A 10,167-nucleotide genomic window follows, 5' to 3' on the forward strand; every position below is an offset into this window, starting at 1 on the left:
GCCACCATCAAGGACTTGAAAGATACAAGGGTGGTGATTCCCACCACATCCCCATTCAACTGTCCCATTTGGCCTGTGTAGAAGATAGATGGATCTTGAAGAATGACCGTGGATTATTGTAAGGTTAACGAAGTTGTGACTCCAATTGCAGCTGCTGTACGAGAAGTGGTTTCATTGCTTGAGCAAATTAACACATCTCCTGGTACCTGGTGTACAGCCATTGACTTGGCAAATGCCTTTTTCTGCATTCCTGTCCATAAGGCCCACCAGAAGCAATTTGCCTTCAGCTGGCAAGGGCAGCAATATGCCTTTACTGCCCTACCTCAGGGGTATATTAACTCTCTGGCTTTGTGTCATAATCTTTTTCGGAGAGGATTTGATAGCTTTTCGCTTCCACAAAATATCACACTGGTCCATTACGTTGATGACATTATGCTGATTGGATCCAGTGAGCAAGAAGTAGCAAACACACCAGACTTATTGGTGAGACATTAGTGTGTCAGAGGATGGGAAATAAATCCAACTAAAATTCAGGGGCCTCCTACCTCAGTAAAATTTCTAGGCATCCAGTGGTGTGGGGCCCGTTGAGATATTCCTTCTAAGGTGAAGGATAAGTTGCTGCATTTGGCCCCTCCTACAACCAAGAAAGAGGCACAACGCCTGGTGGGCCTATTTGGATTTTGGAGGCAGCACATTCCTCATCTGGGTGTGTTGCACCAGCCCATTTATCAAGTGACCTGAAAGGTTGCCAGTTTTGAGTGGGGTCCAGAGCAGGAGCTGCTGCGCAAGCTGCTCTGCCACTTGGGCCATATGATCCAACAGTGCTTGAGGTGTCAGTGGAAGATAGGGATGTTGTTTGGAGCCTTTGGCAGGCTCCCATAGGTGAATCACAGCCTAGGCCTCTAGGATTTTGCAGCAAGGCCCTGCCATCTTCTGCAGATAACTGCTCTCCTTTTGAGAGACAGCTCTTGGCCTGTTACTGGGCTTTAGTGGAAACTGAACGTTTGACTATGGGTCATCAAGTCACCATGCAACCTAAACTGCCTATCATGAACTGGGTGCTTCCTGACCCATCTAGCCATAAAGTGGGTCATGCACAGTAGCATTCCATCACCAAATGGAGGTGGTATATATGTGATCAGGCTCCAGCAAGTCCCGAAGGCACAAGTAAGCTACATGATGAAATGGCTCAGATGCCCATGGTCTCCACTCCTGCCACCCTGCCTTTTCTCCCCTAGCCTGCACCAATGGCCTCAATGGTAGTTCTGTATGATCAGTCGACAGAGGAAGAGAAGGCTAGGGCCTGGTTCACAGATGGTTCTGCACGATAGGCAGGCACCACCCAAAAGTGGACAGCTGCAACACTACAGCCCCTTTGTAGGACATCCCTGAAGGGCAGTGGGGAAGGGAAATCTTTCCAGTGGGCAGAATTTCATGCGGTGCACCTGGTTATGCACTTTGCATGAAAGGAGAAATGGCCAGATGAGCGATTATATATTGATTCATGGGCTGTAGCCAATGGTTTGGCTGAGTGGTCAGGGACTTGGAAGAAGCATGATTGGAAAATTGGTGACAAAGAAATCTGGGGAAGAGGTATGTGGATGGACCTCTCTGAGAGGTCAAAAATTCTGAAGATATTTGTATCCCATGTGAGTGCTCACAAGTGGGTGACCTCAGCAGGGGAGGATTTTAATAATCAAGTGGATAGGATGAACCATTCTGTGGACACCACTCAGCCTCTTTCCCCAGCCACCCCTGTCATCCCCCAGTGGGCCCATGAACAAAGTGGCCATGGTAGCAGGGATGGAGATTACACATGGGCTCAGCAAAAAGGACATCCACTCACCAAAGCTGACCTGGTTATGGCCACTGCTGAGTGTTCAGTTTGCCTGCAGCAGAGACCAACACTGAGCCCTTGGCATGGCACCATTCCTCAGGGTGATCAGCCAGCTACCTTGTGGCAGGTTGATTATATTGGACCTCCTCCGTCATGGAAAGGGCAGATACTTGTCCTCACTGGAATAGATACTTACTCCGGATATGGGTTTGCGTATCCTGCATGCAATGCTTCTGCCAAGACTACCGTCTGTGGACTCACGGAATGCCTTATCCATGGTGATGGTATTCCACACAGCATTGCCTCTGACCAAGGCACTGACTTCATAGCTAAAGAAGTGCAGCAGTAGGCTCATGCTCATGGAATTCACTGGTCTTACCATGTTCCCCATCATCCTGAAGCAGCTGGATTGACAGAACAGTGGAATATCCTTTTGAAGTCACAATTACAATGCCAACTAGGTAATGATACTTTTCAGGGCTGGGACAAAGTTTTCCAGAAGGCCACGTATGCTCTGAATCAGTGCCCAATATATGGTACTGTTTCTCCCATAGGCAGGATTCAGAGGTCCAGAAATCAAGGGGTAGAAGTGGAAGTGGCACCACTCACCATCACCCCTAGTGATCCACTAGCAAATTTTTGCTTCCTGTTCCCACAGCACTACATTCTGCTGGCCTAGATGTCTTAGTTCCAGAGGGACAAACATTGCTACCAGGAGACACAACAACGATTCCATTAAACTGGAAGATAAGATTACCACCTGGATGCTTTGGGTTCCTCCTGCCTTTAAGTCAACAGGCTAAGAAGGGAGTTACAGTATTGGTTGGGGTGATCAACCCGACTATCAAGATGAAATCAGTCTACTACTCCACAACAGAGATAAGGAAGGGTATGCATTGAATACAGGAGATCCATTAGGGCATCTCTTAGTATTACCATGCCCTGTGATTAAGGTCAATGGGGAACTACAACATCCCAATCCAGCAGGACTACAAATGACCCAGACTCCTCAGGAATGAAGGTTTGGGTCACTCCACCAGGAAAAAAACCATGACATGCTGAGATGCTTGCTGAAGGCACAGGGAATACAGAATGGGTAGAAGAAGAAGGTAGTCATCAATACCAGCTACGACTGCGTGACCCAGTGCAGAAGTGAGGACTGTAATTGTCAGGAGTATTTCTTCCTTCTTTTGCTAAAAATATGTTTGTGCATATATACACTAGGACTAGGAAAATATTTTATTTCCTTTCTTCTTTATTATATGATACAAAATTTATTGAGTTCACATCAGCATTTAAGTATTGTTAACTTTATGCAATAATATTTGGGTTGGGGATTGGTGCATTTCCAGTTGTACAAAGGATAGTTGTATTATGTTAGGTGTAATCATGACCTTATTATTGTCTTTATTTGAAGATTATATGTGATCTCAGGAGATGTATATGGGTTCAAGTTGACAAGCGGTGGACTTGTGATGGTTAATACTGAGTGTCAACTTGATTGAATTGAAGGATACAAAGTGTGTCTGTGAGAATGTTGCCAAAGGAGATTAACATTTGAGTCAGTGGGCTGGGAAAGGCAGACCTATCCATAATCTGGGTGGGCACCATCTAATCAACTGCCAGTGCAGCTAGAATAAAAGCAGGCAGAAAATTGTGAAAAGAGAGACTAGCCTAGCCTCCCAGCCTACATCTTTCTCCTCTGCTGGATCCTTCCTCCCCTTGAACATCAGACTCCAAGTTCTTCAGTTTTGAAACTCAGACTGGCTCTCCTTGCTTCTCAGCCTGCAGACAGCCTATTGTGGGACCTCATAATTGTATGAGTCAATACTTAGTAAACTCCCCTTTATATATATACACACATACATTTTTATTTATTTATTGAATTATTTACTTATTTTTGAGATGGAGTCTCGATCTGTCGCCCAGGCTGGAGTGCAGTGGTACGATCTCAGCTCACTGCAGGCTCCGCCTCCCGGGTTCATACCATTCTCCTGCCTCAGCCTCCCTAGTAGCTAGGACTACAGGCGTCTGCCACCACTCCCGGCTAATTTTTTTGTATTTTTAGTAGAGACGGGGTTTCACTGTGTTAGCCAGGATGGTCTCGATCTCCTGACCTTGTGATCCACCCACCTCGGCCTCCCAAAGTGCTGTGATTATATATATATTCCATTAGTTCTGTCCCTCTGGAGAACCCTGACTAATACAAGGTGAATATATAATGTTGAAGTGGATGGGAGAACCTACACTGAATTACACTAGAGACGGAAAGTGTAAAGGAAAGTCTAATACATTCTACCATGTTATAATACATGAAAATTAAGCAATTCCCGCCCCTAGTTTCTATATTCCAATAACAACTAACAAAGCAAAATTATTTAAAAATAGAAGGCAAATCACAAACTTGGAGAACATTCTTGTAATTAAATGACAAAAGTTAACATTCATTCTTAAATATAAAACAGCTTTTCTACATCAATAAGAAAAAAATGAACATCCCAACAGACAAAGAAGGTCATGAAGGAGGTCACTAGAGAAAAATACATGCAAAAAACTTGAAACATCAGAAATCAGTTAATTACAACTTAAAGCATGATACAATTTATCACAAATGGGTGTTCTCTCCTAAATGGATATGAAGGGTATTATTTGGTACAACAGTTTAGAAGGGCCAGTAGATGTGTGTATATACACATATAGTAAATACTTTTTCCTTTTCATCCACTAATTTTATCTATAAGGTTTTTTCCCCTAAGGGCAACATTGAATAATGTAGTTTCTTTATAAATTTTAAGGATCTTTATTTCTATGTCTGTTCTTTTCTTTAGCTTTTCATTTTTTTTTTTTAGTGATAGCATCGTTACAATTCTAAATATTTTTTCTTTCGTCATTGCTTCAGGACTGCAAATTCTCATCCATACAGCTCAAAAGTCATGATTTATAATTTCTAAATATATTCAGTGACATTGATTGAATGACAAAACAAATCTAAAGACAATATTAAAAATGTCCCACGAAGGCTCTAAAGTTCTGTTCTAAAAAGTAAAATCTACTAAAAAGTACAGCAAGTGACCTGGGTTTTAAGTTGAATTAAAAACAAAGCAAAACTGTAAACAATAAACGATTAGTTGCCACTTCATTTGACAGTAGGACTGGAGTAGGTTTTTGGATTAGAAACGTTAAGTGCTGAGATCATGTCTTACCGGTTACAGGTTGATGGGAAGAGGGCACATTTCAGGGAAGGGCCTTAGCAGAGGAGAGGTAGGCAAAAATCAAAACTGGTGCCTCTGACCTGAAGCACCAGGAGTTGCAAGATTTTGTGTGACACCTGTATGCGGGTTTCTCAGGATAGAACTTCAGAGATGGATGTTGTGGCCTGTTGAAAGCAACAATGCTATGATATGCAAGAGTGTTATGTCCCTGTCAGTGTAATATTAATTTATTGGAAGTAAACAGCCATTATCAAGACTCATAAAAGGAATAATTAATGGTATTGTTAGCTTTTTTAAAAAAATTAGAAAATAAATGGCCACGTTGGTTTTGAAATGCTAATTAAGTACCATGGGATCATCTCCAGTTAGTGAAGTTTATTCCTCCCAAAGCTAGTTTTGCAAATACAGGGCAGAACCTCAGTCAATATCACTCACATGTAGATCTATTCAACCTATATGAAAAGAAAAAGGAAGACCCTTAATTGAAGAGACTCCCTTCAGGACCCACTCAGGCCGGGCTCTTGCTGGTCATCACAGCACAAGGTGCATGTAAATCCCCCGGGAGCCTGATTGCTCAGAAGATTTTTGAGGAACACATTCCACACTGAGAAACAGTTGACAAGATGATTTATTAATATAAGCTGGGGACAGGAGGGAAACAAAAAATAAAAATAAAATAGCAGCTTGAAAAGGAGAAATTAGCCTTTGGAATCTGTTTTGATATTTAGAAATCAGGACATCATTTTCCTTTCATCGGCGGTCCCATTGCAATTTTCCTTCCCTGTCTGGTCAGTTTGGAAAAGACTGACATGAGGAGGCTTTCTGTCATGGGATTTGAAGCTGCATGCCTTTAAAAGCTTCCCAGCCCTGCACAACCTCTAGATCCTTGCTAGTTGGCTTGAATTCTTCTATGTTTGCAATTTGCACACATATATTTTAAAAGGAAAATAATCCCTGGCATAAGGAGGTGGTGTCTCTTTTCCTCTCTTCCCAGTGGTTTCTCTTAAACGGCACCCTCAGCCAGCCCTGTTCACCTCTCCCCACAGAGGCAAACAAAGGAAACCTTGCTGCTCCTCCTGGAACCAGAGATCGCCAGCAAGTGGGAGGGCTGGTGCTGCCACGGCAGTAGGCACATCTGTCACTCAAGAAATGTCACCCTGCCTTGACCAATCCATTGTACAGCTGGAATGGGGAAAGCGCTTATTTGGAAAGGTGCAGAGATGAACAGCTGTTGACATCTGGGCCAGTCTGGGAAGGGGGTGCAGGCTTGTGCAGCACATCTGCTTTCAAGAGAATGTTCACTTATGGTAGGAAAGCTTCTATTATAAATAGGTTCTTACACACAAACACAAATACACACCTCCCTCTCCACTCCCCAACCAAACCACCCTACTCAATCCCCTCTCTTACCTGTTTTTGGACGATTTCCCTCCAAACGCATGTATTTTAAGAATCATAGCTTTTGTGTGAACCTATCCGCTAGTGCCAATGCCTCACTATTCACCATTGAAGGAAGTTGAAATAAACAGCCTTGTCCCCAGCCCCCTCTGGCTCAGTAAAACCAATTACCAACTGAGCACAAAAGTGCCCAGTGAAAAACAAATAAACAAACACAAAACCTCAAACCGTGGAGCAGTCACATTTTAGGGGAGGCGACAGAAGCTTTTATTTGCAAAGGCCCAGAGCTGAAGAGATTTTTGAAATTAGCAAAGGCTCACCGCTGCCTGGGAACATAGAGGATACCAAGAGCCCCTGGGACACCCGGCCACTTCTGTCACTTCGTGGCGAAACGAAAAAGCCGCTTTAATTGCCGAAGTTTATTTTTTCACAGCAGTCTTTAGAGGAAGACCCTTGGCAATCCGCACTTTGAAGATTTATACATGGCACTTACCAACTCTACTTTTATATATTTGAAATAAAAATAGCTCAGCAGTAATTTGCTTCTTTTTTTTTTTTTTTTTTTACCCTTATTTTAAAACTCATTCCTCTCCTACCTTTGAAGTGTAGAGAACTCTCTCAGTCACCAGCCTTTTTGGATGGCAGAATGTTAATGATAAGAATTTATTTTCTGTGCTAACAAATGTTTTCCTTGGAGATTTTTTTTTTTATCATTTTAGATGGAACTTTTAAAAAAGATATAAATTAAATCAGATTGTTGAGAAATTTCACTGGGGAACAACGCCTTCATTTATAAGATTCTCCGGGTCTCTGAAATGCTCAAAGAGGTTACAGTTTCTCCAGAGAGAAGAAAATACTCACCACTAAGACATTAAGTCCAAGAGCATTTTCTTCTAAGGAAATTTTATTCCAATGATATGAAACACCAATAAGGATACTAGTAATAAAGTAAAAATTTGAAAAACCAAAATATCTTATATACCTTCAGGAAGGTCTTCTTTCTGCTCAAAGTTCCTGCAAGTGCTTGCTAAGGATTGTGAAGCATTTCTCTAGAGCTCTGATCAGCAGATTTGATATATGGATTTAGATCAATTTTTTCTTACGGCAAATGTATGTGTTATTCTCCGTCTTCATTTGGTGCTATTTGCTGAGTGGCTGTTACTTGGGGGGCAAAGGTCACCTCGCTCTCTGGCGGTTGAGGCAGCCGAATAATCTTTTACTCCTCATAAGAGGAGTGTGAGATATTAAATCACACTTGACGTACCTGAGGCACAGCAACTTCATCCATATTTTATCTGCTGTAAATTTAATACCACAGCACTTTTTAGGGTGATGTATTTATTAACTGGCTGGGGATGAGCAGTACAGAAATTCAGTTTGTTCAGGAAAATAAAATGAAGACAGTCTGACAAGTTTATGAAGTAAGCACAATAGCTATTTATTACTTTTTAAACACACAGTTTGCTGAAATGTCTTTAGCAGTGTTTGTTCAATAAATGCATAATGCTTCCTAAATCATCTCAGCTTATTTTTTTCTTTGAATTTTAATAAAGCCTTTTTCTCTTAAAGCAATCTGCTTTCTTCTCACTGACGGTGGCTGTTTCCGACGGCTTACCTGGCACTCTTAGGTAAAGAAGCGGAGCTTTGTTCTGTGTGAACCACCCTGTGGCATTGTGGGAAATGGAATCACATTTAGGCTTGCTGCAAGTCGGCCTCCTGCCCCCGAATCAGCCGATAAACTATTTCAGAGAGACAGTGCTGTCTTGGCCAGAGGACTGCTTCTCTCAATGACCCTGCTCAACTTCTCTTTCTTTCTCTCGCTTTTTCTCTCCTTCTCTCTTTCTCTTTCTATTTTAACATCTCCTGTGTTTCACAGCACTTGTACTCTGAAATCTTTATTTTTAGCTGCAGATAAATTACACTTCGCTTGTATGATCCATGTGCCATCTCTCTTGCTCTTTGGTGACACGAGGATATGTCAGCTATTTATTGAAAAGGGAGAATGAGGTCCGCACCATGTACTTGTATGGTCATTAAGTCTCATACAACTTTCTTTTCCCTTCCTTTCCTGAAAGATACAACCTTGAGAACCTCACAGCATTTTTGTGATTATAATAGTTGCCTTTTGTACTTATTTGCTGGTCATTTTCATTTGTGATCTTTGGCCTTCAGTCAGTTGGATCATCAGCTTGTAGCTGATGTCTCTAAATAAATCAAGGAGACTCTACACCTTAATTTGATATTAAGTGTTCTAACTCCACAGAATGGGACCAGAGCACTGATTCTTCAGAATGGGACCAGAGCACTGATTCCCTGGTAACTGTTGAATACGCAAAGTCTCTGGCCCCACCCCAGACCCACTATCAGAACCCTGGGGATGGGCTCAACAGTCTGGGGTTTCACAAGCCCTCTAGGTGTTTCTGATGCCTGTTCAAGTTTGAGAATCAATGGACTAAAGTCTTAATAAACCACAAACAGGTGATCTATTTGCAGTATTAGCATCTTTTGTCGGCCCCTCCCTGACTCACCCCAGGCTTCCAGGAGGATGCTCAGGGAGTGGAGTGCACAAATTTGCCAGCTTTAGAAGCACTGCTCTGATAAAGTGGACTCAGTGCTGCGTACAAATAACGTGTTGGATGACCCAGTGCTGGTAGAACCCTCTCTCCGCATGTCTCATCCAGAGATGACTGTAACTTGAGGGCCGGGCGCGGTGGCTCAAGCCTGTAATCCCAGCACTTTGGGAGGCCGAAATGGGCGGATCACGAGGTTAGGAGATCGAGACCATCCTGGCTAACACGGTGAAACCCCGTCTCTACTAAAAAATACAAAAAACTAGCTGGGCAAGGTGGCAGGCGCCTGTAGTCCCAGCTACACAGAAGGCTGAGGCAGGAGAATGGCATAAACCTGGGAGGCGGAGCTTGCAGTGAGCTGAGATCCGGCCACTGCACTCCAGCCCGGGCCACACAGCAAGACTCCGAAAACAAACAAACAAACAAAAAGACTGTAACTTGCTTTTAGGAAGAAAAAGGGGCAAGGGTACTAATGTTTTTTTGAGGGAAAGGAAACTGGTATCAATAGGACTCTTTAAAAAGGAGTTCTCACAACTTTTAAATTCTGTGGTAAAAGCATAAAACATTTACTGCTCTAAATAAGATCTGAGTATTTTCAGGAAACAATATTTCAGTTCAACTGGGTGTGCACTGGTTCTTTGTCTTTGGCATGTTTAAAAATAATATATAAATAGGGAAGGCTTCAAACCTATCTCTTTATCGTCCCTTTTAATATATTAGCTCTTCCTACACTATTACTGTTTTATACCTGCCTGTTAATATATCCCCTTCCTGAGCACATCATTCCAAGACACATCTTAATTTATTCCTTTATTTATTCTTTTCTCCACCGCATTGGAAGTTCAAATCTTCCATGTCGCACTATTGCCTCTGACAATGTATCAAACCACATCACTTTTTTCAGCTTTGGATCTTACCCTCTGCAGAAGTTCATTACGTAATCGATTTCATGTTAAGTAAACAGGGTTTTCTGTAGTTCTGAACATTCACAGAAACTCGGATTCACCACCAGAATCTTAGGGGGCATTTTGGTGTCTGATGCAATTTAGAACTTAAATGGAGACACAATCTGATGTCTGACCTGAATTGTTTAACTATAAAATATGTTCCTATTAGGAAAGTCACAGCCCACAAAAGGAAACATACTGTG

At 42.3% G+C, this 10,167-nt stretch overlaps 1 long non-coding RNA gene across 1 annotated transcript; it reads right to left on the reverse strand.

The window, feature by feature from the left end:
* Positions 1–5,409: 5,409 nt before the first annotated feature.
* LOC111542243 lies at positions 5,410–7,601 on the reverse strand. The gene is made up of 2 exons (XR_002731490.1): positions 7,430–7,601; positions 5,410–5,690 (listed from the first exon to the last, which is right to left on the reverse strand). It is a non-coding gene; the product is annotated as an uncharacterized LOC111542243 (long non-coding RNA).
* Between the last annotated feature and the right edge of the window lie 2,566 nt (positions 7,602–10,167).

Source organism: Piliocolobus tephrosceles, chromosome 15, assembly GCF_002776525.5.
Source record: "Piliocolobus tephrosceles isolate RC106 chromosome 15, ASM277652v3, whole genome shotgun sequence".
NCBI classification, from domain to species: Eukaryota; Metazoa; Chordata; class Mammalia; order Primates; family Cercopithecidae; genus Piliocolobus; species Piliocolobus tephrosceles.